This window comes from Ornithorhynchus anatinus, chromosome 7 (assembly GCF_004115215.2).
Source record: "Ornithorhynchus anatinus isolate Pmale09 chromosome 7, mOrnAna1.pri.v4, whole genome shotgun sequence".
Lineage (NCBI taxonomy): Eukaryota > Metazoa > Chordata > Mammalia > Monotremata > Ornithorhynchidae > Ornithorhynchus > Ornithorhynchus anatinus.
The window spans coordinates 31,550,918-31,578,641 of record NC_041734.1 but is presented as its reverse complement, the minus strand read 5'-3'; the positions used below and the strand labels follow the sequence as shown (position 1 = coordinate 31,578,641).

At 41.9% G+C, this 27,724-nt stretch overlaps 1 protein-coding gene across 2 annotated transcripts in view; it reads right to left on the bottom strand.

The window, feature by feature from the left end:
* The window catches only part of SH3BP4 (SH3 domain binding protein 4), a 142,515-nt gene that overhangs the window by 79,324 nt on the left and 35,467 nt on the right, over positions 1-27,724 (bottom strand). For both annotated transcript variants that reach the window (XM_029068882.2, XM_029068883.2), the window contains exon 2: positions 17,644-17,737. The gene's annotated coding sequence lies outside the window, so the exon portion shown is untranslated. The remainder of the gene's footprint in view (positions 1-17,643; positions 17,738-27,724) is intronic.

The following is a 27,724-nucleotide window of genomic DNA, read 5'->3' as shown; positions in this document are numbered from 1 at the left end:
GGCTCTAATCTTGGTTCCCCCACTTGTCTGCTGTGTTACCTTGGACAAGTCACATAACTTCTCTGTGCCTTTGTTTCCTAATCTGTAAAATAAGGATTAAGACTGTGAGCCCCACAAGAGACATGGGACAGTGCCAAGCACAGAGGAAGCACTTAAATACCACTTAAAAAAAAAAAAAGAGTCCATCCACCTGAGAGTACTTCTCTATGGTAACTCCTGTCCTATCCACTTGCTTCAGAGATTTTGAGTTGCCTTCTCAGGTCTCTGCTAATCCAGGCTCCACTTCTGGGCCACAGAACTCAATGGTGGGAGACAAAGCAGAGGTGGCAAGGGCCTTAAAATAAAATACCCATACTGGAGTGGCCCTCTGAAAATGGTGGTCCCTGAGAGTGGAACCAAAGGATATTTGGAGGCATATATGATGGTTGACCACCTGAATCACCATCCTCAAGGTTAGGGTTGTACCATCTAATATCCCTAATACCCCATATGGTCACCCACTGGTCTATAAAGTTACCAGCCATTTAGTGAAGTGTCTGATAATACCACCTAAGGTGTACTCCAAGCACTGTATTAAGCACTGGGTATAGATACAAGTTAGTTAGATCCCACATGGGTCTCAATTAGGAAGGAGAAAAAAAAATTACGGTATTTGTTAAGTGCTTACCATGTGCCAGGCACTGTACTAAGTGCTGAGGTGGATACAAGCAAATCAGATTGGACATAGTCCTTGCCCCATGTGGGGCTCACAGTCTCAATTCCCATTTTACAGATGAGGTTACTGAGGCACAGAGAAGTGAAGTGATTTTTCCAAGGTCACACAGCGATCACATAGCGGACAAGTGACAGAGTCAAGTTTAGAAGCCATGACCTTATGACTCCCAGGCCTGTGCTCTATCCATTACATCATACTGCTTCCCAGAAAAGGTATTGGATCCCATTTGGCAGAGGAAGGAACTGAGTTTCAGAAGTCCAGTGATTTGACCAAGGACACACAGCAGAGAAGTGGTGGAGCCAGTACAAGAACCCAGGTACTCTGACTTCTAGACTTGTTCTCCTTCCACAAGGCCATACTCCTTCTCCATTTTTGACTTGAAACTTCCCAGCATATAAAGTAATTAAAAAATGAGGAAAAGTTCATGCAGCCCTCAACCACACTGGAAGATTCCATTTCCCAGGGGACCTTGTCTTTCCACTGTCAAAAAACACAAGGAGGATATCAGGAACAGCCCAATAGTCCATCCAGTCCAGGGTTCTGCTTCAGAAGATGTCAACAGGACGCTTAGAGAAACTGTGTTATAGACGCTTCACTGACATCTGTCCTTTGAATGTACCTCTAAATATAGTGCGGCCTAGTGGAAAGAGCATAGTCCTGGGAATCAGAGATCTCCTGTGTGAACTTGGGCAAATCAGTTCACTTCTCAGTGCCTCAGTTATCTCATCTGTAAAATGGGGATTAAGACTGTAAGCCCACTGTGGGGCCGGGACTGTGTCCAACTTGATTACCTTCTATCAATCCCAGCGCTTAGTACAGTGTTTGGCATATAGCACTTGAAAAACACCACATTATCATTATTAAGTCTTGGAAACTTCACATGTCTTCTAACATCTTTAACTTTTCATTCTAGAAAGGAAAACGTTGAAAGGGAACTCGATTCTAGTTCACAAAGTCATAAAGGGGGTGGATAGAATCGAGACAGAATTCTTGTTCTCCAAATTTCATACCACCAGTATAAGAAGAGTGACTCAAAGGGCAAATCAAACCTCAAAACCTACTGGTTTGATTTCAATTTATACAAAGTCCTGCTATCCCCCAGCCCCTTTCTACAGCAAATATCTAAGAGTGGGAGATAAATTCTTTACTCAAATACTGCCTGGGACCATACTGCTGCCCCTTTCTACAGCAAACAGCTAAGAGCAGGAGGTAGACTCTTTACTCAAATACTGCCCAGGTCCCACCATGCTTATTTTTAGAAATTAGATAGTAACTATGCCTCAGAACAATCTAGGCCAGTCATTTAAAAATGGTGATTCAAATGACTTTTCCAAGAACCTCTTGGTCCTTGGAAACTTTCAAATGAGTTCTGAAGGCTTGGTAAAATGGATGCAAATAATGGATGCAAATAAAAATTTATCATGAACTAAATCAGTTAAGAAAGCAAGCTAGAGTTCTGACCATTGACCTATTAGTTATGCAAGGTTAAATATTTGGTTGACACAGTTCAACACTACCTCCTTCACAGCACTCTGAAACTATGCAAGACCCACTGACATTCCCCTTCAGGACTAACAAACTTCATAGCAGTCAGGCAGCAATAAAGCCCTCTGTCTGCATGGTCCTGAAAAAATGCTAAATAAATTTAAACATCTTTCTCTTACTATTTGTTAGAGAAGGAAGTGCCACAGGACAAGTGAGAAACTACATATTCCTGAGAGTTATTTCCCTGAACCACTTCTGTGAAGAAAAATCTATGGGACCTAGCTTCAATCCTCCAAAGACTGTAGACAAATCCACATGATAAAGAAAATATTTTCAGAGAGAGAGGTTAGCATTATTCAACTGAGGAAATAAGCAAATCTAAAAGATATGCCAAGGCTTCAATTTGAAAAAAATGTTTAATGATGGCAACCAATTGGATTATTATCTTCCAAGTCAGTGCAAGAGCTGCCGCTTTAGGTGGTAATTGAACATTCCAAGGACCTTTCTGTACCTCTCAATCCTCTGATCAATCTATGAGTGGTATTTATTGAGCATTTACTATATCAAGAGCACTGTACTAAGCACTTGGGAGAGTACAATTCAATAGAATTAGTAGGCACTTTCCATAGCCATAATGAGCTCTGTGGATTTTTCCCACTGACCTTTGTAAGCTTTGAAAATCAGGTCAGATTCAGTCCCTAATTCAGTTCAATAGTGGGAAAAAAACATATTTATATGTCCATTCCAGATGACAGTACAGAGAGGTAAAGGTGACATCCAAATACACACAGATCAGTGGCAGAGCCAGGATTAGAAGCCAGGTCTCCTGACTTCTGGTCCTGTGCTCTTTCCACTGGACCACGCTGCCTCCTTGTGTGTTTTCAAAATGTGTTCAAGGGAATAGGGAGGGAGCTTTTCTTTCAATAAGACAAACTTGTTTGGCTGGCTGCCACATTATCAAAGAAGTTTATGTGCATGTGTGAGGTAGGGGCATGAGTTCTCTTTAATGCAAGGTTTCACAGAATGCAAGAAGTAGGGAATTAGAAAGATAGGCAATAGTGAAGTGTTGTTTCAGCAGGAAATTCACCTTACCAAACTCCTTATTGCCCCCATACCTTAATACATATACTCATGGGTTTGATGCAGGTGTTTCAATAACCACAGTACTTTTTTCACTCATTCAATTGTATTTATTAAGTGCTTACTGTGTGCAGAGCACTGTACTAAGCACTTGGGAACGTACAATACAACAATAAACAGCGACTATACCTGCCCACAATGAGCTCATGGTCTAGAGTGGGGGGAGACAGACAACAATACAAAAAAAATACAATTTCAGATAAGTACTGTGAGGCCGGAGTGGGGGATGAGCAAAGGAAACAAGTCAGGGCAATGCAGAAGGGAGTGGGAGATGAGGAAAAGTGGGGCATAGTCTGGGAAGGCCTCTTGGAGGAGATGTGTCTTCAATCAGGTTTTGAAGGATATGCCGTACAATGAAAAAAAAAATCAATTTCTTGGAACAAATCCCTTCCAACACCTCAAGTTTACTGATGTGCTTGCATTTCATTCTCCAAGCTTCCATTTGGCTTCCCTAAGCAACAAAGACAAGATCAGATACCACACAAAGTAATCCCTCTAATGCAGCAGAAACCCATAAGGATATGACTACAAGTCGATTCTTTGAACTTTTTTATTTTTTAATTCTTTTCACTTAAAAATGATGTACATGCAATTCTGAGCCAGTTCCCTTTTTTGCTTCCTTCCATCCCCTCTTGCTGCAGAAACCTGGCCATCTTAGCAATGGTCAACCGTATGTTTACTAAAAACACAGATGCTATTACTCAAAAATAATGAAAGACAATGTTATTAAATACTACTACTACTAATGATAATTGTGATATTTATTTAGGTGCTATTATGTGCCAAGTACTGGGATTACCACAGGGGTAGATAAAAGATAGGTCAAGCACAGTTCCTGTTCTACATGGAGTTCACAGTCTAAGAACAAAAATTGAGTCCCCATTTTAGAGATGAGGAAACAGAGGTACAGAGAAGTTAAGTGACTTTCCCAAGCTCTCCCTGCAGGTAAGTGGGGGAGCCGGGATTAGAACCCAGTCCCTTCTCCATCCATTAGGCCATGCTTAATCACCCAAGTGCAATACTGAAAATCAAGGGACAAGGCAGGAACAAGAGAGAGTGCAGTCCCGGACCAGTGTCAGACTGCCCAGATACAATACTGGTCACAGCACTTATGTACATACCTGTAATTTATATTAAGGTCAGTCTCCCCTTCTAGACTGTTAGTTTACGGTGGGCAGGGAATACGTCTGTTGATTTTTATACTCAAAAATCCCAAACTCTTAGTTTAGTGTTCTTCACAGAGTAAGCTCTAAATAAATACAATTGACTGACTTCTAGCACCTACAGTCTGCACACCAGTTGCCAGTTCACAGCTGGAAGAAGAGAACTGGCTGATGCTCAATTAAAGATGTTTATTGAGCACTTACCGTGTACAGATCACTATACTAAGCGCTTGGGAAAGTACAATAGACTGTAAGCCCGTCAAACGGCAGGGACTATCTGTTGCCGACTTGTTCATTCCAAGTGCTTAGTACAGTGCTCTGCACATAGTAGGTGCTCAATAAATACTATTGAATGAACAACAGAGTAGGTAGACACATTCTCTGCCCACAATGGAGCTCCATGGTCTACTTTGTCAGCTTTCCTATAGTTTTGCTCCAGACCTGTAAATCCTCATTTGCTCCCCAGGAGCTACAATGCTATCTGGAAGAGGCCCTTGAGGCCAATATGGAAGAAGCAACGGGAATCAGTGGCAGAGCCACCAGAGTGTGTGTGTGTCTGTCTGTCTCTCTCTCTCTACTTCCCAGAAGTGAGGGCAGCATAATGATGGTATTTGTTAAGCACTTACTATGTGCCAGGTACTGTACTAACCACTGGGGTGGATATAAGCAAAACGAGTTAATCACAGCTCCTGTCCCACGTGGGGCTCACAGTCTCCATCCCCATTTATAGATGAGGTAGCTGAGGCACAGAGAAGTGAAGTGACTTACCTCAGGTCACACAGCAGACAAGTGGAGGAACCAGAATTAGAACTCATGAGCTTCTGACTCCCAGGCCCATACTATATCCATTACACCATGCTGCTTCTCTGCTCTTCAGCAGAACCCACCTCTGCTTACTCCCACTTGGACCCATGCCCTGGCTCTAGGTCTCTGTTTAGGGTCCAGTCCAGGACTGGACCAGGGATTTTCTGCTGAAACAGGGTTCAAAAATAGTGACATCCTATTTCATTCCTCCTCTCAGAAAAGCTCCATCTCCTTTTCCCTCCCAGTGATGAGGGATGATGATTGCCCACCTGTTAAATAGGCACAAATGAGAAAAGGAAGTAACTCTTTCCTATAGCAATGTGTAGCTAGTGGGAAAGAAGGGGATAGGGTTTATTCTACCATGAGTTGCTGTTGCTTCTTGATATTTTAGGATCTGAATTGAGTTTTTTTAATGTCAGTTTTTTCCTCTACCAAAGTTTTCCTAGATTTAAGTTGGGTTTCCAGTGAGCGCTCTGGGATAACTTTAGGAACTACCAGGTGGAACTTGTGCAGAATTCTGCATTTGGGAGGTCTCTCCAAGTGGAAATTTCACCAACACCACAAATATCATTGGTTGCTTGAATTTACTTAGTGTTGGGCAGGGGGGATTCTGACTGATTGAGACCTCAACTTCTGTTTGCTAAGCAGCAAGTGAGTGTTATTTGTCAAATTCACCTGATGAGCTCCAGTTGTTATGGAGGGTTTCGGCTGCAGAGATGCAGGTTGTCTTTTTGAGTCTCCAAATTAGCTTCTGAACCTTGCTCCTATAACTAGAACTGAACAAGAAGCAGAAGAAAGCAAGTGGAAGAAGAAGAGGCAGTAGAGAGGGATGTTAACAGGTTGGCAGCAGAGCCAGAATAATTCTCCTGCCCAGTTCTGCTGCTCAGCCGGCTGAACTGGTTGAAGCGGGCACCTAATGGTCTTGTCTGGGAATGGGCCAGACCCTGAGGGGATGTATGGTTCACTGAGCAGTCCAAACAGAAGATTGCATTGATACACCATCCCTTTTCAACAGGCAGGTGTTTCACCCAGGATGACAGTTTGAGAAACATTAAGAACAGCCTTCCCTCCTTGACACCCAGGGCATGTGCCCCCAGCATGATGTTTGCTCTGGGCCAGGATTAAAAACCTCTACTGACCCTTCTCAGCCCCTCTTCTCTGTTAACTGAATGAAATATCCGGTAATTGCAGTCTTGCCTCCCTGTGCATTCTCAGCCTTCTCCAGAGCAGCTGAGCAAGCTGCCTTTCCCCTCTAACACCTAGGACCCCTGACCCTCTGATCCTGGCATGCTCTGTGCACCATGAAAAGCATCATGACATAGTGGGAGTCAGAAAGACCTGGGCTCTATTCCCAGCTCCGCCACTTTTCTGCTGTGTGATCTTGGGCAAGTCACTTCACTTCTCTGTGGCTCAGTTACTTCATCTGTAAAATGGGGATTGAGACTGTGAGCCCCACTTGGGACGGTAAGTGTGTCCAACCCCATTTCCTCGTACACACCCTGGTGCGTAGTATAGTGCCTGGCACATAGGAAGCAATTAAATACCATTATTATTATTACCAAATCCACTGCCTCCCCGGGAACTGCCTCCCCTTCAATCCATAGGAGAAACCCCCTACCATCCCATTTTCTACCATCCGGTGGGATAGACAACAGCACCTGCAGCATGAGGCCTCTCATTATCTCAGGAAAGCTAATGGCTGTGGCTATGCCATGGACTCAATCATGAGGAGCCCAAAATTCTGCTTCTCTAGCCCCAGCTCACCACTGACTTTTGGTTTTATTTTGTGTAGTACATTTGTGCTTATCTAATTCCCACCTGTGTACTTTTTCCCAGTGCTTAGTGCAGGGAGTGCTCTGCCCATAGTAAACATTTAATGAATACTATTATTATTGTCCCAGTAATACCTTTGGCCTTCTAAGCTTTGAGAGGAGAATCTTAAGAGACTTGCCTCTGTTTTCTACATAGATAAAGCAAGCTGGCTAAGTAATAGGATGGTTGGGATCTCTTAGCCCCACCTAAAGATGGGGAAAAGGAAACACACAGGGTGGTTGCATTTGTGCACTTTTCAGAGGAAAATGGGTAGGGAAATTCCCTTTAAAAACTGACCAAGCATCAGCATTCAATTAGTCCAATAATCAATGGTATTTATTCAGTACTATGTACAGAGCACTGTACTTAGCTCTTAAGAGATTATAATACAGTTAGTAGACACAATCCTCACCTTAAACCCTGGAAACCAGAAAAAGTGATCTTCTATCAATCAATAGTATTTACTGAGTGCTTACCACACACACAGCACTGCTTGGGAGAGCAAAATAGGACTTGTAGGGAGAAACAGACAAAGTAAATTGCAGACAGGAGAGTATGGCTAGAAAATCCCCCTACGTTATAAGGACCTTGAAAATAAGTGAAAAAGCTCCCCATGAGATCTAGCCTAAGAATTTCCTCTCCACACAAGACTTCCATTCAGTCCTTTCAGGGTGCAGGGTACTCTACCAAGACAGACAAACACTCATGGATGTAGATCTGCTATTATCAACTTTCTTTGAATGCGGACAGTTGAGAATTCACCCAAAATATACGAGGCATAGTGGAAACATAAACCACAACTTGTTTTTCCTAACATTCGCCACTAATGTGAAAAAAAATGTGCTTTAATGTGTATATGGAAGACTTAGAATGTAATTAAAATACTGAATGGCCAAATATAACCAACCTGGTGGACACAATCAACAGCTTTTAAACAGAATGCAGAAAGGAATCCTGCTTTCCGTTCTTTGACTGAAGAGAGCCTTACTTCTGCATATTAATGAGTAATGATTCTCTAACAGTAAAGTAACAGTAAAAGCCTAGGATTCCGGTCTCACTTTATTATTTCAAGACATAAATTAGCAACTTTAGTGTGAATCATCTTCTCTTCACCTTTAACTCGTCTCTTGATGCAGGTCTGTGCCAGGATTGAGAATGGAATTCAACCCATCTAACAGGTTTGGAGAAGGAAATTCAACAGAATAGGCTTGAAAGCTAGTCATGTGGCCCTTTTAATTACCTAGACAATTTGTTTTCATTACAGCCCGTAACTGACACTGGCAGCAGCGTTTAAAAGAAGGGTTACTGTGGCACACAGTTTAGGGGCAGGGCTAGAGATTTCTTAAAGACCGTCTTCTAGCAAAAGCAGCATGGCTGATTATCCAATTACTGTTTAATGCTTGGAGAGGCTTCCCCTCACAAATTTAATCCACTTACTAATACATTGTGGAGCCCTGGAGGCATAATCCTAGTGGGCGGGTGAGGACACTTTTTTGCAATTGAATGGTCAGGAAATTTTTTTTTCTTTTGCACCACATGAACTTTATATTTACTTTTTAGAAAAGCTACTTGTTAAATGCTCCGCTACATGCCAAGCACTGTATTAAATGCTGGGATAGATACAAGATTATCAGTTCAGACATAGTCCCTGGGCTCCAGGGGGCTCACAGTCTTAAAGGGAGGGAGAACAGACACTGAATTCTCATTTTTACAAATGAGGAAACATGCCCAGAGAAGTTAAGTACCTTGCCCAAGGTCACACAGTAAACAAATAGTGGAGCTGGTATTAGCTCCTCAGGAGTCAATTTTATTTTATTTGGTAATTTTATTTATATTAATAAATCTGTCTGTCTCCCCCTCTAGACTGGAAGCTCATTGTATACAGGGAATGTCAGTTATATTGTATTCTCCCAAGGGCTTAGTTCAGTGCTCTGAACACAGTGAGTGCTCAATAAATGCTACTGACAGACTCACACTTTAGCTTGAAGCACCCCAAGCAACACACTCCTTCAAATCATGCTGGAGTTTTTAATCTCCTATTCTATCATCAATAGTATTTATTGAGCTCTTATTGTGTGCAAAGCACTGTACTCAGAACTGTACTAAGTGCTCGGGAGAGTACAACACAACAGAATTGGTAGACATGTTCCCTGTCTAAATTGAGTTTACAGTCTAGTGGGGGACACAGACATTAATATAAATAAAAAATGTATAATATATGATTTAAAGATATGTACACAGTGTTATGGGGTTGAAGGGTGAATATCAAATGTCCAAAGGTCATGGAGTCAATGGCACAGGCGGTGCAAAAGGGAGAGGGAGCCAGGGAAAAGAGGGCTTGACTGGGGATGTTTTCATATCTCTTCCTCACTTCCAGTCAATCAAAAGTCAGAACACTATTCTCGGAGCTTGGGAGGCTGCAAGAGAGCTGTGATATAGGAAGCAACATGGCCTAGTGTTAAGAGAATGGGATTAGGACTCAAAAGGACCTGGATTCTTATCCAGGATCCACCACTTGCTTGCTGTGTGACCTTGGGTAAATCTCTTAACTTTGCTGTGCCACAGTTTGCTCACCTGTAAAATAATCATGGTTTTTGTTAAAGGGCTTATTATGTGCCCAGCACTGTACTAAGCAATGGGGTAGATGTAAGATAATCAGATCCCACAAGGGGCTTACATTCTAAGTAGGAGGGAGAACAGCTATTAAATCTCCATTTTGCTGATGAGGGAACTGAGGAACAAAGAAGTTACCTGATTTGCCCAAGGTGACCCAGCAGGTAAGTGACAAAGTGAGGATTAGAACCCAGGTCCTCTGACTCCCAGGCCTATGCTCTTTCCACTAGACCATGCTGCTTCTCACATGGCAATGGCATACCCATTTTACCTTCCCCTTAGACTGAGCTCAATGTGAGGCAGGGACTGTATCTGACCTGATCATCTTGTATCTACCCCAGTGCTTAGTATAGGGTTTAACATGTAGTAGGCACTTAAACACCCCTATTAAAGGTACTTGTAATCTAGTGCGGAAAATAGGCACTACAATAAATTATAGGTAGGAGGAAATAAAAAACTATACAGATTATGTACATTAGTGCTACAGGTGCAAGTGCAAGTATCTTTAAAAAAAATGCTGTTTCTTAAGCAATTACTGTGTACCAAGCACTGTTCTATGTGGTGGGATACACGTAAGATAATCAAATTGGACACAGTGCCTGTCCCACATAGGGTTCACAATCTAAAACTGGAGGGAGGAAGATTTAATCCCCATTGCACAAATGAGGTAACTGAGGCACAGAGAAGTTAAGTGATTTGTGCAAAGTCACACAGCAAAGTATGGGGCTGGAATTAGAACCCAGATACTCTGACTCCCAGACCTGGGTTCTTTCCACTATGTCTACTACGTTGCTTCTCAGTTTCTAAGTGTTTAGGTAAGTACTATCCACAACAGTTAATATTAATTTTCAGGAAGCAGCCAAGAAATCAAGGCGAGAGAAGCACCTTGCTTCTACAATAGCATTATTGAATTTTCACACCACTGTTTCTTATGGAGCTCTCTCACTTACTGATGACCCTCTGGTTTGGCCAGTCAGGTGCTCTGAGCAGTGAATGTATGTTCTGTGGGTTGGGCAAACCGGATCTCACTACTCAGCTGGTGTACAAGAGCACACAAATCTGCTATGTTTGCACTGAAATTATCCCTCAAATAGTTACTGTTCAAGTACTGCTAGTGAACTCGGGTGAAAATAAGGTCAAATCGACATATGCAAAGCTTTTGGTTTGGCAACTTCAATCTTGGGGACAATTTCCTCTTTCAATATGTTCCTTAACGCTTTTAACTCTTTAAATTCATAATGTATTATTGTACTCTCCCAAGCACTTACTACAGTGCTCTGCACATACTAAGCACTCAATACCACTGGTTGATACATATTTATATTGCTATTTGGTCATGGATATTAATAAAACAATTTTAACTGTATTTTTAGCCTTTTTAAACCTTTATGTCTACTGTGTTGGTACATTTTCTGACCTTAGGCACCTATACTTCTTTTAGCATTCTTCTGCTCAGCTCTTTTTAAGGAGCCAATTAAGAAGGCTACAGGGTTTTTCCCATTCATCTGTATGGGAATAACTGTTTAGCACATTTAGTTGTACAAACTAAATATATACATATGTGTGTGTGTAAACAGAGGCAGAGGGAGAGTACTATCCTTTGTTCTCATAAAAATGTTGGTAAAGTTCACATGCAGATTTTCTAAATAATTGAAAATGCCAATGTGGGACTTGCAGTTTTGACCATACCAAGCACATACACAAAGACTGCTCTTTATAGTGCTGTCACTTTGCCGTTTGTAGCACCTGAAACTATCTTCCCTTTTGCCACTGTCTCCTAATAAGCTTGGGGTGACTGTTCAAACACAGCCGTTTGTTTCTTAGCCCCTCTGGACTATCTACAGCAGTTATCTCCCAGTTTTTGGACGGAACGTAGTATGCAGTGAAGTTTAGGGCACCTTTAAAGTGTTTTCTCTAGATCTCTTGTTTTCAGTTGCCCAACTTCATCTCGCCAAGGGGCAGCTGTTTGGATGGTCAAACAATGTAGTCTATCATAAATGAAACAAAGCTGATATTGGAGATCGCTTTCTGTGGAAAAAGAGATGTTCTCCAAGAAGCAGGTAAGATATGGTTCTCTAGGTGTGTGGTCTATGTGGGTGGTTCTGGGCTGCAACCTCATTGACATATGATTCATAGATGAATGAATCAATCAAATGCCACTTGAAAGTGATCTTAGAAGAAATTTTGGAGACTCCCAGAAATTGTGAAATTTGGGGGACACACTAACTTTTACTAAACCCAATAATAATTGTAATATTTATCAAGCACTTACTATGTGCCAGATACTGTACTAAGAGCTAGGGTGGATACAAGCAACTTGGTTTGGGCACGTCCCTGTCCCACATGGAACAGATTTTCCAGATGAGGGAACTGAGGCATACAGAAGTAAAGCAACTTGCCCAAAGTCACGCAGCAGACAAGTAACAGAGCTGAGATTAGAACCCAGGTCCTTCTAACTCTCAGACCCGTGCTCTATCCACTAAAGCACCAACACTAACACTCATTAGGTTATGAATGATATTTAGCACAAGTTTCACTCTTCAAAGAATCTGATTCTACAAAATGGTTGTACAATCCTGAAATAGATACACATCTTACCATTCAAAATGGCGTTTTCTCAAGTGACCATCACAGAGGGGAAAACATAGGAGTCATATACTTCCTTTGACTCTTTGTGAGGAATATTATGTTTTCCCTATAAATGGTCTTCTATAGAACCAAGCAGAAGATTTTAAAGCTGTCCAGCTAACACATTCTGCCCTTCTAAAAAAACAATCATGTAAAGCCTTGTATTCACCCCAGCACTTAGCACAGTGCCTGGCACATAGTAAGCACTTAATACCACAGTCATCATCATCATCAAATTAGTTCTGAACCATAGCTGCTAACTTCTACATTAAGCAATTACACTGTTAGAGATGAGTGGCCCTCTGCAGTGCTCTTAGCATTCCTCCACCTAAGGAAAAGGAAATTAAACTCCCACACTCATTTATAAGCATGAACATCACCTCACAACTAATGGCCATTTCCAAGAAAAAGGTCCCACGCAATCCCAGCTTTCCAGAGGGTACTGAAAGCGTGTAGTCGTAAGACCCTATACCAGACTGACTTGTATGCTCCTGAATCAGAATGGGAGTAGAATTGCAGCTCCTTGGAAAACAGTTTTGAATTGCCCCACTTTGTTGTGACTGAATCATCATATTCCCAATACAGTTGCAGCAAGATGCCAGTTTTTAAAAAAAATACATTTAAAATTACCATCTGAGACACCTAAAGTGAGAAACATAAAGCTCATTTTCCACTGAGCTGATAATTCATCATGACTTGGCACCTGAAATGGAGTCCTTCCCAGTACTAAACAATTTTTCTCCACGTATGCTACCTAGTTTTTTCAGCAATTTACAGCCAAAAAATTCTTGACTGTGCATCTTCAAACCTACAGAATATTTTATGCAACAGCTCATTAATGCAAGAGAGAAGCCTTACAAGCATGAAAACTCTAGATTCTAGTTGGGAAAACAGCACTTACTTCAGAAAGCCAAACAAATGCATGAACTGGGATTTGACTGACTTTAAATTGGGGATTGAACACCTGTTCTCCCTCCTTCTTAGACTATGAGTCCTCTGTGGGACAGGGACTGTCTGACCTGACTATACTGTAACTACTCCATCATCAAATGGTATTTACTGAGCAGTTACTGTGTGCAAAGCACTATACTAGGTGCTTGGGAAAGGACAATAAAATGAAGTTAGTAGGCTCATTCCATGCCCACAATGAAGTTTAATGTCTAGATGATCTGTTTACATCACTTATTGCAGTACTTGGCACATAGTAAGCATTTTATCATAATTTATAGTTATCAATAAGACTTCATTCCAATGCAGAACTGGAGTCATCTATGGACTTTTGTTCTTATGTAAAATTCCAAGACAATTTTTTCCTAGTCATTTAAGTACTGCAAGCTGCAAAATTTGGATCCAAAACAATATGACTCTTCCTTTAAAAGCAGGCTAGTGAAGCCTTTGGTTTCATCAGCTATAGACTGAAAGCTCATTGTGGGTAGGGAATGTGTCTGTTTACTGTTATATTGTACTCGCCCAAGCACTTAGTACATGCTCTGCACATAGTAAGTGCTCAATACATATGATGGAATTGAATTGAATCACAGATGTTCAACAAATGTGTATCAAAATCACTATAAGGAGGCTTCAATGTGGCTACCAAGCCTATTTGTGACCTCCACAAACAAACAAAAAACCCTGAATTGGCTGTTACATTATTGTTCCTGAAATGTATTTTGCTCTGCTAAGTGAAAATAATGCACTGATAGAGAAGGTAAATTGAATGATGGCTTTGAGAATACTAGAGGAAGATTTTCAGTTTGGCTTTGAATGAGAAACTCTTTAAAGTTGTTAAAAAACTCTTTAAAGTTGCTTTGTTAATAAAAGGAAAAATACTTTGGAATTCTGAAGCACCTTTTCTTTCTTCCTGAGAGCTTCATGACATCCCTGCTCTAAAAACACTGAAATGGAAGGAAAGTTAAGTGACTGAAATACCAGGTTTCAGCAAAAAGATATCAAGTTTAGTTAAATGAGGAACTAGAGCTGGTGTTCAGGTTTCAGATATCTATGCAAACTCATTGAGCTTCATTTCTGTCGTTTATGACCTCACTCAAATGAAATCACTAATCTCTAATAAAGCAGATGCCTATTCATTCTATACTTAATATATATGCATTTAGAAGAACATTAAGCATGATTTTCTGTTAAATTTTGAACTGCTCCAGGGTTCACCTCAACCACAAAATTAGATCCAACAAGGCCAAGCAAGCATTGTTAAAGCTTGAACACACAAATTAATCTGGCAGTTAAAAAGAGAGTTGGTTGTTCACACCCAGTCCCCACCACAGCAATAGGAAAATCTGCTTTAAAAACAACAGCAACAACAAAAAAAAGCATTCCAAGAAAGAAATCTTCCTTATTGGGAAAGGGCTGTAAAATGTTGTTTCAAATTTCTGATGGCATCTATATTTCTAGTCACAGTGAATGTTACTAAGAAGCAGTGTGGCCTAATGGATGGAGGACGGGCCCAAAAGTCAGAAGGAACTGGGCTCCAATCCCTGTTCCACCATTTGCCTATGTGACCTTGGGCAACTCAACTTATCTCTGCCTCAGTTACCTCATCTGTAAAATGGGGACTGAAGCTGCAAGTCCCATGTAGGACATGGACTGTGTCCAACCTGATCAACTTGTATGTACACCCCAGCACTCAGTACAGTTCCTGGCACGTAACACACACTTAAATACCATAAAAGATTGGTTATAATAATAATGATGATGATGATGGTATTTGTTAAGCATTTATTTGCCAAGTACTGTTCTGAGTTGGGGAAGATACAAGTAAATCAAGTTGAACACAGCCCCTGACCCACATGGGACTCAGTCTCAATCCCCATTTTACAGATGAGGTAACTGAGGTACAGAGAAGTGAAATGACTTGCTTAATCTCACACAGCAGGTGAGTGGCGAAGACAGGATTAGTACCCTTGACCCTCTGACTCTCAGGTCTGTGCTCTATACACTATCATTGTGCCATTTGCAAAGGAAAATCATTCATTCAAGTTGTATTTATTGAGTGCTGTGTGTAGAGCACTGTACAAGGCACTTGGAAAGTACAGTATAGCAATAAGGAGAGACAATCCCTGCCCACATCGGGTTTACAGTCTAGAGGTGGGGAGATTATGGTATTTGGTAAACACTTTGTGATAAGCGCTGGTCTAAGCACTGGGGTAGATACAAGGTAATCAGGTTGTCCCGTGTGGGGCTCACAATCTTCATCCCCATTTTACAGATGAGGTAACTGAGTCAGAGGGAAGTGAATTCATCTATGGACTTGCCCAAGGCCACACAGCAGACAAGTGGCAGAGCCAGGATTAGAACCATGTCTTCTGTCTCCCAAGCCCATGGTCTTGCCACTAAGCCACGCTGCTTCTATTATGGTATTTAAGTGCTTATGTGCTAAACACTGTTCTAAGTGCTGGGGTAGATACAAGGGATTAGGGTACCCCATGTGGGGCTCGCAGCCTTAATCCCATTTTACAGAAGAGGTAACTGAAGCCCAGAGAAGTGAGGTGACTTGCCCAAAGTTACACAGCACACCAGTGCAGAACCAGCATTACAACCCAGGACCTCTGACTCCCAACCCATCATACACCAAATGTGTTCCTAACAATTCTGTGCAGCTGAATCCCTTCCCAAGACGTACACACAGAATAGCACCGACCCGCCTGCCCTCTGGCTTCTTTGAACATCACCACCCCTCCCTCTTTCATTTGCTGCATCAGTTTCTCTGTTTTGCAAACTTGTGAACTTGCTGCCTTGTATGAATAACTTCTTTGTCTCATTCACCAGACTTAGCTGTGACCAACTGCTGTCACAATAAGCAGAAGTTGTCCATCTGGTGCCCTATTGTGAGGGGAAGCAGACCAACAGGGAAGGGGAGACATAATAATGATAATAATGATGGTATTTGTTATGCGCTTACTATGTGTCAAATACTGTTTTAAGCTTTGGGGTAGATACAAGCTAATCAGGTTGGACACAATCCCTGTCCCATGTGAAACTCGTGGTTTTAATCCCCACTTTACAGATGAGGGAATTGAGGCCCAGAAAAGTTAAGTGACTTGTCCAAGGTCACACAGCAGACAAGTGGCCGAGCCAGGATTAGAACCCAGGTCCTTCTAATAATAATAATAATGTTGGTATTTGTTAAGCACTTACTATGTGCAGAGTACTGTTCTAAGCGCTGGGGTAGATACAGGGTAATCAGCTTGTCCCACGTGAGCCTCACAGTCTTCATCCCCATTTTCCAGATGAGGTAACTGAGGCACTGAGAAGTTAAGTGACTTGCCCAAAGTCACACAGCTGACAAGTGGCAGAGCAGGGATTCGAACCCATGACCTTTGACTCCCAAGCCCGTGCTCCTTCGACTGAGCCACGCTGCTTCTACTTCTGACTACCAGGCCCATGCTCTATCCACTACTCCATGCTGCTTCCCCTGCAGTACACCTCCAGTGAACCTAAATAGGTGGAGATTATTTATCTGAGACTGTCCTGATCAACTTTTATTTACTTCAAGGTTAACTCAAACTCTTATGGTACATAGTGGAGGAGACTAGGTGATATGAACAATGGCTGTTAAACAAGTGGCAGACTTGATAGACTTTAATAATAAGAAGAATTATGGTATTTGTTAAGCGCTTACTATGTGCCAAGCACTGTTCTAAGCACTGTGGTAGATACAAGGTAATTGAGTTGCCCCATTTGGGGCTCACATTCTTAATCCCCATTTTACAGATGAGGTAAATGAGCCACAGAGAAGTTAAGTGACTTACCCAAAGTCGCATAGCTACTAAGTGGTGGAGCTGGGATTAGAACCCATGACCTCTGACTCCCAAGCCCAGGCTCTTTCCACTAAGCCATGCTGCTTCTAGTACTTAGGAGACTCCAGGGACACCAACAATGCTGTATTGTCCTCTCCCACGTGCTTAGTACAGAAGCAGTGCGGCATAATGAATATAACATGGGCCTGGGAGTCAGAGGGTGATGGATTCTAACCCTGACTCTGTCACTTGTCTGCTGTGTGAATTTTGGCAAGTCACTTCACTTCTCTGTGCCTCAATTAGCTCATCTGTAAAATGGGGATTGAGACTGTGAGCACCATATAAAACACAGACTGTGTCCAAACCCATTTCCTTGTATCCACCACAGCGCTTAGTTCAAGGCCTGGCACATAGCTAGTGTTTAACAAATATCATAGTTACTATCATTATTATTACTACTAATAAACACTACTCATCAATTTAACACTCCATCAGCATACCTACTGCCTTGCAAATTCCATTCTCCTACCTGTAAAAGAATCCGATGGTTGAGCTCTTTGATGTATCAGGAGATAATTTTCTGGCCTCTGCCTATAATTTCAACCAGGAAGTAGAGACGGGTTCTAAAAACAAAACAAAAACAATGTGGTTATGGTCCCAAAACATCTTTTAAATAACAATGGATGAATCTCATAAGCGATGATTTAAACACAAAAGAAGGCAAAAAGTGGATTCAGCTTTGTACAAATGTCAGAATTTCTCTTATTTGGTTCCTATAATCTGGTGCTTTCAATTTCAAAAGAAAAGTGATTCAAGTAAGTGTAGTAAAAGTTACTGACTACATTTAAAAATAATGAAATCTAAACTTACATCCACAGCCAACTAAGAGGCAACAGGAAAAAAGCACTGTGGGAAGTTAAAAGTAGATTTTTCCTTCCATGGCACTACATTTAAATATTTAGAAATTGTGTTTCCATACTACCAGATATGACACAGGGGAGCATGTGGTCATGGGGAAAAAACACAACCTGGGAGTCAGGGAACCTGGGTTCTAATCCCAGTTCCACCACAAGCCTGCTTTGTAGTCTGCTCTGCAACTAAGCCCCACTTTTCCTCATCTCCCACTCCCTTCCACATCACCCTGATTTGTTCCCTTTGCTCTTCCCCTCTCCCAGCCCCACAGCATTTATGTTCATATCTGTAATTTTGTTTAATTTGTATTAATGTCTCCCTCTTCCCCCATACCCCCCTCCCCCCACCCCTTTAGACTGTAAACTTGTTTTGGGCAGGGAATGTGTCTGTTTATTGCTCTGGTGTACTTTCCCAAGTGCTTAGTACAGTGCTCTGCACACAATAAGCACTCAAAAACAACTGAATAAATGAGTGAATTTAACTTTTCTGGGCCTCAGTTTCCTCATCTGTAAATGGGGATGACATACATACCTGTTCCTCCTCCTCTATAGACTATGAGCTACACGTGAGGGACGAGGACTGTGTTTGACCTAATTACCTTAACCCAATTTCCTTGTATCCACCCCAGCACTTAGTACAGTGCCTGGCACAAACTAAGTGCTTAACAAATACCATTATTATTATCAATTACCATCATTATTATTATTTTATCCACCCAGGACTAAGTACCATGCTCAACATATTGTCAATCCTTATATACCACTATTATTATTATTACTATAATTGCTTTTCAAAGTCACGGTGCTTTGCTCAGATTGCTCCAGATCATTTATTATGCTGCTGCTTTGTCTTTCCTAAACATCAAAGGTCCGAGAGATCCCACTTGAGAAAAATTTAAAACACTCAAGAGGCGGGAGATATATTTCTAGAAGTTGCAATATTTCTCGAGGTTTTCCCTAATCTCATCCCAGGGTGACCAAGTCACTTTGACTCCTAAATGTGCAAAAATGAATCAACAGGAACATCCCCCCCGCACAGGGCTGTACAACACCAAAATGAATGTAGAGCTTGACAATCTAAAAATCAAATACTGGGCTAAAGCCTGTTTGTGAAAACTTCAACTCAGGCTGAAGGAAAGCTAGGAAAGTGGGATCATGACATCAGAAAATCATATCCACTAATGCTTTGTCAGATTAATCATTGGCAAGTGTCAGCATAAAGGAGAGAGGTGGGGTGAGTGTAATTCAGCACAAGTTAAACAACACAAACTATGCCTTCAAGGCACTTGAATGCTTAAAAAATGCATATTAATAAGCCAGGAAACCTAACTTAAAATTTTTGAAAAGAGCCTTCATCACTATCACACTGTGAGGGAGGAGAAGCTTTGGTTGGATAGTTTCAGTTCTCTGAGATTTCTAAAAATAATATTGATAGTATTTGTAAGTGCTTACTTTGTGTCAGGCACTGTACTAAGCACTAGGGTGGGTATTCATTCATTCAATTGTATTTATTGAGAGCTTATTATATACATGACACTGTACTAAGCGCTTGGAATGTACAATTTGGCAATAGAGACAATCCCTGCCCAATGATGCGCTCACAGTCTAAACAGGGGAGATGGACAGCAAAGCAAAACAGAACAAAACAAGACAACATTTTCATGGTAAATAGAATCAAGGAGATATACACCTCATTAATAAAATAAATAGGGTAATAAATAATATATAGAAATGAGCACAGTGCTGAGAGGAGGGGAAGGGGGACTCAGTCTGGGAAGGCCTCCTAGAGGAGGTGAACTCTCAGTAGGGATTCCCTGCCCACAACGGGCTCAGTCTAGAGGGGAGGGAACAGACATCAAAACAAGTAAACAGGCATCAATATAAATAGAATTATAGATATATACGTATATACCTAAGTACTGTGGGGCGGTGGGGGTGGGGGAGAGCAAAGGGATCCGAGGTTATGTGGAAAGGAGGGGAAGCTGAGGAAAAGGAGGCTTAGTCTGGGAAGAACTGTTGGAGGAGGTGCGCTTTCAGTAGGGCTTTGAAGGGGAGAAGGGTGATTGGTGGATTTGAGGAGGGAGGGCATTCCAGGCTAGAGGAAAGATGCTGGCCAGGGGTCGGCAGCGAGACAGGAGAGATCGAGGCACAGTGAGAAGGTTAGCACCACAGGAGTAGAATGTGCGGGCTGGGATGTAGGAGAGAAGGGAAGTGAAATAAGAAGGAGCAAGGTGATAGAGAGCTCTGAAGCCAATAGTGAGGGTACAAGCAAACCTGTGCAGTCCTTGTCCCATGTGGAGCTCTCATCTCAATCTCTATTTTACAGATGAGGTAACTAAGGCACAGAAAAGTCAAGTGACTTACTCAAGGTCACACAGCAGACAAGTGACGGAGCAGGGATTAGGATTTACTCAAGGTCACACAGCAGACAAGTGACGGAGCAGGGATTAGGACCCATGATCTTCTGATTCCCAGGCCCATACTCTATCCACCACACCTCTCAGAAGTAGAACAGTTCCACTAGCAGCTGCTCTCCAAGACAGTAGTAGTTACAGCCTACAATCCTTTTCCATATCTGTATATTAATCTGTGTGCAGCAGGGCAACTGGGATCAATGCATGAGTGTGAAGGTAAAGATTTCCCTTTTGTTGCAGTGGCCCATTTGTTACACCGAGTGCCAGGAGCTGTTTCTGCTACTTCCCTCTTGATGTTAGAATTTTCCTGTCCTTCCTGTTAGAATTTTCCTGCTACTCCCTTTCTGCCAGGCAAAGCTGTCCTCTGTGGCTGTCTCCGATCTGCCTCTGCCATGTCCTATCATTAAGGTTTCGCTTCACTGTGTCCTTAAAGTGTTTCAGTTGGCAAGGCTATTTAACCTCATTTCAGTTCGCTTTAGAGTAGCTGTTTGATTTTACTCAGTTGCCACACATGGCTTTATCAAGCAATCCATCAGTAGCATTTGTTGAGCACCAACTCTATGTAGAGCACTTTACTAAGTCTTTGGGAGTACTGAAGCATATAGGATCCTCCCTCAAGAAGTTTACAACATAATAGGGGAGACAGATTACATACAGGAGGAAAAGCATATAAGATAAGGACAAGTCAATCATTTACTGAGCTTTTTTTTTTTTGTATTTGTTAAGCACTTACTATGTGCAGAGCACTGTTCTAAGCGCTGGGGCAGATACAGGGAAACAGGTTGGACCACATGAGGCTCACAGTCTTCATCCCCATTTTACACATGAGGTAACTGAGGCACAGAGAAGTTAAGTGACTTGCCCACAGTCACATAGCTGACAAGTGGCAGATCTGGACTCGAACCCATTACCACTTACCTTTACTTACACATGTTCTTACACTTACACATGCTCTTACTGTATACAGAGCACTGTACTAAGCGCTTTGAAGAGTACAATATAATAGAGTTAGTAGACACACCCCCTGCCCACAATGAGCTCACATAAAGTGCTAAACGACTCTCCAAGTGCTTACTACAGTGCTCTGCATACAAGTGTTCTGCCTACAATAAACCCTCAATAGATATGATGGAATGAATGAAGTTCCAAGGGATGAAATCAATTAATAGTATTCATTGAGCACTTGCAGTGTGCAGAGCACTGTACTAAGCACTTCAGAGAGAACAATAAGCAATAAATTGCAAACATTCCCTGAGGGGAAGTGGTTGTGAGGATTCAAGTGCTTAGCTGGCATGTCCTGGAGGCATAAAGATCAGAAAGTAGGCTGATGCAATAGTCAGTCAGGATGACCAATATATATTCTGTACCAGTGTGGTGGGTATTTGGGAAGGGAGCAAGGGGAAGACCTTGGAAATGTTGTGAAAAAAGAACTGATAGTGTCCACATCTAATTCCCACTGCTCAGTTCAGTGCTCTGCACCCAGCAAGTGCTAAGTAAACACCGTTACTACTATTAGTACTATTTGGTGAAAGACTGAATATGTAGGTTAGAAAAGATGGAGAAGTCAAGGATAATGCTGTAGGTGCAGGCTTCAAAAATACCTCGGTTTTCAATTGTGATGGAAAACTAAGATGGAGGAGAGGATTTTGGAGATGAGAGATTCAGTTTTGGATATATTGAGCTTGAAAGGCTGGCGGCGGACTGATGTCAGTCAATCTTATTTATCGAGCACTTACTCTATGCAAAGCACTGTACTAAGTGCTTGGGAGAGTACAATAAACATTCCCTGCCCACAACGAGCTTACAGTATAGACGGGGAGACAGACATTACTATAAATACCTAAGTTACAGGTACATAACTGCTGTGACCAACATTTTTTCTGAACTACAATCTACTACACACAATTAGAATGCACTTGAGTAGAGTGAGCTAGGTGAGGAGTAGTCATTGTAGAAAGAACACTTCTTAAAAAAAAATCTACCAGGAAACATTAAACTTCATACCTCTGGGAGGCAAAAATAGCAAGCAATAATAATAATTCTGCTATATGTTAAGCACTCACTGTTTGTCAGGCATGGTACTAAATGCTGGGGGGAGTACAAGAAATCGAGTTGGACACAGTCCTTGCCCCACATGGTGCTTGTGGACTTAATCCCCATTTTACAGATGAGGAAACAGAGGCACAGAGAAGTGAAGTGATTTGCCCAAGGCCACAAAGCAGAAACTGGCAGAGCCGGGATTAGAACACACAATCTTCTGACTTCCAGGCCCGTACTAAATCCACTCTGTCAAGGCAAGTCTTAAAGAAGGTTGGATGCTCCAACCTTCCTGTCTCAGTCTGGTCTGAATCTTGGGACCTGCCAACCCCACCCTGCTGATGCTCTCCTACAGCACTTTATGTACAGATCTGTGAGTTATTTATTTATATTCATGCCTGCCTCCCCCTCTGGACTGTAAGCTCACTGTGGGCAGGGAATGTGACTGATTACTGATGTGTTCTCCCAAATGCTTCCAATGCTGCTCTGCACACAGTAAGGATCAATAAATTAGATTGAACTGAAACTGAATGAATGACTGTTTTAGGTAAAACTGGGGCTGCCTGTCTCACATATGTTAATGAAAACACACAAGGACAACATCCAAAGAATGGACTTCACCCCACTCCTCCCACCCCTTGACTAGAAGAATTCAGCTATCATGTTTACAACTACATTTAAACTATCCTTCTTCTCTTGGGGTGCTACCCCCCACAATAATTATGGTACCTGTTAAACTCTTTTACTATGTGCCAAGTAATGTTCTATGCTCTGGGGTAGATGTGAGCTAGTCAGGTTGGACAAAGTCCCTGTTCCACATGGGGCTCACACTCTTAATCCTCATTTTACTAATGAGGTAACTGAGGTCCAGAGAAGTGACCAAGGTCATACAGCAGACATGTGGCAGAGCCGGGATTAGAGCCCAGGTCCTTTTGACTCCCAGGCCCATGCTCTATCCATTAAGCCACGCTGCTTCTAAGTGATTTGCCCAAGACAAGTAGCAGAGCCAGGATCAGAACCCATGAGAAAGAGCCCTTCCATAACGTTTGCCCAAATATCCCCAGTGGCCCTTAAAGTTTATTAAATTCACTTAATCATATTTAGTGTGTATTTACTGTGTACAAAGCACACACAAATAAACAAGGGTGTGGAATTCCAGCTGCGGACCACCTGCAATAGAGCTGTTCCTTAGATGATATGAGTTGTCAGTCAGACCACCCCTGGGGAGTAAGTACTCATATCCTTCTCTTCTCCATCTCTCCAGATGCTCCCCATTTGAATTGGGTGTGGGGCTCTCACCAGGGCTAATCCAAGCCCTGGACCCACATGTGTGAGGCTTAACGGATGTGGGGAGTAAGTACATTGGTCTGGCATCTTGGGAAAAAAAAATCTCATTTAATGATTTAAGCACAGCTTCATCCTTCTCTAGTCTGATTAAACAGTATTATTAAACATTTATGTATTATGACTTTGCATATGTAAATATATAAAGCATTTGACATTTTCATACAATTATCACAGTGCCTGCCTCACTTTTGAATATATCACTTTTGAATATATTACCGATATGGAGACAGAGGCTGGAATTATTCTCTGAATTGTGGCAGGAGAGATACTCCCTCAAGGAAGCCCCCTCCTGCCAAGTTATGCCATCCATCATATCTGCTCATTTCACTTCATTTTTTCACGCATTTTTGCTAACTTTTGTGCTTATCATTTTCACCTATACTCTTCTTCCCACTGAATGTTTGTGATTTGAACTAGATGCCTCAGGTGATCCATATTTTCTTCTTCTACTGCATGGTTCCAATCAATTGAACAACAGTATTTATTGAGCACCAACTATTTGCAGAGGACTGCACTAAGTGCTTAGGAGAGTTACCAACTGCCTACTATAGTGGTCAGTTCACAGTATGGGCTCAATGAATACCAATGACAATGCCCAATCAATTAATGGTATTTATTGAGGGCTGACTGTAAGCAAAGTGAAAATGATAATAATAAAGGTATTTGTCAAGTGCTTACCATGTGTCAAGCACTGTTCTAAACTGTGGGATAGATACACAAGTTAATCAGGCTGGACAAACTCCCTATACCACATGGGGCTCACAGTCTTAATCCCCATTTTACAGCTAAAGTAACCAAAGCACGGGAAGTAGAAATGACTTGCCCAAGATCACAAAGCAGTCAAGTGGTGGAGCTGGGATTAGATCCCAGGTTCTCCTGACTCCCAAGCCCTCACTTTATCCACTAAGCCACGCTGTTTCGATACTGTATTATAAAATAATGTACTAGGCATTCGATAGAGTAAATATACACAATCCCTGCATAGGAAGAGCTTTACAGACTAGAGGGGGAAATGCTAATGATGGGAGCAAGAGGGAAGGAAACCAGATAGGGGAAGAAGGAAAGTAGAGAGGGCAGAGGCAACCTGGAAGAGGTTATGGGGAGGGGCTGGGAGTGGGGGGTGGTGCAGATTAATCATATTTACTGAGCACTGTACTATCTTCTTGGAAGTCATTCATTCAATAGTATTTATTGAGCACTTACTATGTGCAGAGTACTGTAGTAAGCGCTTGGAATGTACAAATCGGTAACAGAGACAGTCCCTACCCTTTGACGGATTTACAGTCTAATCAATAATAATAATGATGGTATTTGTTAAATGCTTACTATGTACCACAGATGTTCTAAGCACTGGGGAGGATACAAGGTGATCAGGTTGTCCCACGTGGGGCTCACAGTCTTCATCCCCATTTTCCAGATGAGGGAACACGACTTGCACAAAGTCACACAGCTGACAAGTGGCAGAGCCGGGATTAGAAGCCATGACCTCTGACTCCCAAACCCGAGCTCTTTCTACTGAGCCATGCTGCTTCTTGGTTGCCACACTCCCTGCCCACAAAGAGTTTACAGTTTAGAGGAGGAGAAGGTTGTGAGCTACAACACAGCCCTGTCAAACCCCTCTATCCCTCCGTGCTCCAAGAGGACAGACATAGAAAAAAAAAACTTGGGTGGTAGGGGAGGTTCTTGCTTAATCCACTATCCCACCCACGATGATGTCTTGAAAGATTCCACCTTTGTTTTGGCAAAATAAACCATGAGGCCTCTTTCAGCAAATTGTTCCTCCATAAAATCCTACATAACAGAACTCTCTAGGGATTATCAAAGATTCAGTCAAGTGATTAGCTTGTTTAAAAAGCTTGTTTAAAAGCTTAACCTTGGTTTTGTGCTACTAAATTCCATTATTCAAGGCACTGTTGATGAATTTACCTTCCAGTCAATTAGATTTTATTTCAGGTACTTCAAGCATACAATTAGGGAATTTGTTTTTTCTAACCACTCTTTGAGTGGAAAGGCAGTTTTCTTTAAAACCGAAGGAGTGTTACTGGAAGGGACTGCAGTTGGGACTTTGGTTGTTTTTAGGCTGAAGCAAAAGAAAAAAGAAAAGTAAGAAGTATTATTCCTTATGTTGACAAGGAATCTCTGAGTATTCCCCAGGTCAGAGATTAACTATTTTCTCCCCTAACTTTTGCACAGAAAATGAAACAAATGGCTCTAGAGTGAAAAATGCTAAACTGCTTTTATCTTTTCTGGAGAGCAATCCACTCACTCCCTAGGTGACCTCATAGCTCAAGAGTAGGAGTGGAGGGGGCTAGTGGAAAGAGCAGGGGCCTAGGAGTCAGGGAACCTGTGTTCTAAAAGCAGCTTTGCTGTGTGACCAATAAGTCGCTTAACCTCTCTATGCTTCAGTTTCCTTATCTGTAAAATGGGGGTTCAATACATATTCTCCATCCTTCTCAGATTGTGAGCCTAATGTGGACAAGAACTGTGACAAATGTGATTATCGTGTATCTACCCCAGTGCTTACTGGAGCGCTTGGTACATAGTAAGTGCTTCACAGATACCTCAGTTATTACAGGCAAAGACTGATCCCACCTTCTGAATCCCCATAGAATACTCCAAAACTTAGCCTCCACTTCCAAATCACTCTTGCACAGGGAAAACACCTGTTGGAAAACCCCATTTTTCATAGAAGCACTTCATCTTTCCCTGAGCTGAGAAAGGGGGAGGGACAAGGGAAAGGGAAGGGGATGAGGGCAGAGACAGCTGCTTTAGTAACGATGTTTTTAAATCCTTACAAGGTGTCAAACCCTGCTCTAAACTTGCGTAGATATAAAATAATCAGTTCAGATATTATCCTTGTCCCACACAGGCTCAAAGTCTAAGTGGTAACGAGAAGGGGGTCTCATCCTTATTTTTAGATGAGGAAACTGAGGCACAGAGAGATTATGGTCATATCTATGGCCAAGGGCAGAGCAGCGGTTAGAACTCAGGTCTTCTGACCCTCAGAGCCATGCCTCGAGGGAAAATTGCCTCTCTCCATAATGAGGGGGCTACCGCAATCTGGATATCTTGATGCCATCTGGATGTCAATTGCTACACTAATCTGGATGCCACCTCAAAGACTGACAAGTCGGAATGTGTGAGCCATTTTCACCTCTAGTGCCACGAGTTCCAGAGGGAAAAGGATGAATAAAGCCAAGGGGAAGTGCATTCTAGAAAGGAGTAAACTAGTCAGCAGGGTAGCAAAGTAAGGGAGTTGCTGTAAAAATAATAATAATAATAATAATAATAATAATAATGGTATTTAAGTGTTTATTATTTGCTAGGCACTGTACTAAGTGCTAGGATGGATACAAGCAAATCGAGTTAGACACAGTCCCTGCCCCACATGGAGCTCTCAATCACATAGCCCACCAATGTCATAAGAACACAACATAAATAATGCCATCCTGAGCCAGACCAATGTTCCAGCCTGTCTCACACAGGTAGCAGCATTCTTGGAGTAGCATCAACCAACCACATTTACTGAGTGTGTACAGTGCACAGAGCCCTGTGCTAAGCACTTGGGATATTTGGTAGACATGTTCCCTGCCCATAAGGAACTTGCAGTCTAAAGTGATGTTCGCCCTCCATGACTTTCATCTTCATGAGAAGTTAACATCTAATATTCCCAAATTTTCCCTCTCAAGTTCAAAATACAAAGAAAACAGTCAATACCACAAGAAACATACTAGGTAGTCTGACAAACACTGATCATACACAGAAAAACAAACTATTGTAAATTTGCTCATAACTACAAATGCGAACTACCAATTAGACATGACATATTGGTGGAGATATTTGGCTACAATTCATGCCATTCACCCCCTCGCTCATTTCAATACTCTTAATTATATGTACT